This window comes from Gossypium arboreum, chromosome 4 (genome assembly GCF_025698485.1).
Source record: "Gossypium arboreum isolate Shixiya-1 chromosome 4, ASM2569848v2, whole genome shotgun sequence".
Lineage (NCBI taxonomy): Eukaryota > Viridiplantae > Streptophyta > Magnoliopsida > Malvales > Malvaceae > Gossypium > Gossypium arboreum.
In genome coordinates, this window is record NC_069073.1 from 50,170,470 (window position 1) to 50,172,168 (window position 1,699).

Genomic DNA, 1,699 nt, shown 5'->3' on the forward strand with positions numbered 1-1,699 from the left:
AGAATAGCTGAGCAAACTGCGTTTAGCTTCACATGCGAAGCCTCGTCCAACTTTCGCTTATTTGGTAAAAGCTCCTTTAAAAATTTCATTGCGTTTGGCATTTGCGATAGAGCTTCAATAAACTGTAAGTTAATATGTAATTTTTTTAAGAGTTTAAGGAATTTACCAAATTGTTCATCTGGGCAGTCTTTCCTTGTCGCATTGGAGTATGGCACATGAGGTTTATATTCTGTACTTACTGGCTTTGGGTCATTTTGGTCAACCTCATTCTTACCTTTTCTTACCACCGTTTTTGGCCTTGGTTTTGCAACTAACCCTTCCTCATCTTGAATGGCAATCACGTTGAGTTGCTCCCTTTGGGTTAGATTCAATGTTGCTTGGAAGGCTACCTTATGGTTGTTCAAAAATTAACTTAACGAGATGTCCAATCTGAGTTTCGAGCCGCTGGATTGATGCTTGTTGATTTTTGAGTGCTGTCTCAGTATTCTAAAAATGAGTTTCTGACACCGAGATGAATTTGGTTAGCATCTCCTCAAGGTTCGGCTTCTTTTCTTGCTGGTAAGGTGGTTGTTGAAAACCTAGAGAATGTTGTGGCGTTTGATTTCCTTGACCGTCCCACGAGAAATTGGGATGGTTCCTCCAACCTGCATTATAAGTGTTACTATATGGGTTATTTTGGGATCTAGAGTTATTGTTACCTATATATTGGACTTGTTCCTCCTCAATGCTAGGGTTGAAGGGTTGATATTCTGTGCATGCTCCTCCTCTATTCGAATCGCACCTCATCACTAGATGTACCTGAGTAAAACCACACAAACTGTCAATCTTTTTATTTAAGAGTTCTACTTGGTTAGATAGCATAGTAATCGCGTCGAGGTTGAAAACACCGGCTGCTTTCGTCGGCTTTGTTCTCATAACTTACCACTGATAGTTATTCAGTGACATCTCCTCAATAAATTCATAAGCCACCTCAAGTGTCTTATTATTGATAGTTCCTCCAGCGGCTGCATCAACCATTTGTCAAGTCGAAGGATTTAGGCAATTATGAAAAGTTTAAACCTGTAGCCAGAGTGGTAACCCATGGTGAGGGAATCTTCGCAAATGGTCCTTATATCTCTCCCATGCATCGTAGAGTGTTTCTAAATCCATCTGCACAAAAGAAGAGATATTATTACGTAATTTGGCTGTTTTAGCCGGTGGAAAATATTTTAATAAAAACTTTTCAGTCATTCAACCATTGTGTAGCCTTATTCCTTAACAAAAATGGAAACAACCAAACGTGAATGGCATCATCAGAAACGCCATTAATTTTAAAGGTATCGCAAAATTCTAGGAAATTTGCCAAGTGAGCGTTGGGATCCTCGTCCTGCAAACCATCAAGGTGAATAAACTGTTGTATCATTTGAATTGTGCTAGGTTTCAGTTCAAAATTATTTGCAGCAATAGTAGGTCTAATTATATTTGACTCAGTTCCTGTTAAATTAGGTTTAGCATAATCATACATAGTACGCGGAGTAGGATTCTGATTTACTGGATTAACAACAATTGCAGGAGGTATCAGGTTTTCCTGATTTTCAGCCATCTCTTTGGTTGTGGTTTGAATATCGTCACCTTGCTCGTCCGCTATGTATCTTAAGCTTCGCCTTATTTCTCTTTGGTTTATGCGGACTGTGTGATCGATCTCACTGTCAAAAAGTAA

The 1,699-nt window shown here is 39.0% G+C and overlaps 1 non-coding gene across 1 annotated transcript; it reads left to right on the plus strand.

Annotated features, from left to right (window-relative positions):
* The first annotated feature begins 1,075 nt into the window (after nucleotides 1-1,075).
* LOC128292485 (small nucleolar RNA R71) lies at nucleotides 1,076-1,182 on the plus strand. Its single transcript, XR_008282470.1, has one exon. It is a non-coding gene; the product is annotated as a small nucleolar RNA R71 (small nucleolar RNA).
* Nucleotides 1,183-1,699: the final 517 nt, after the last annotated feature.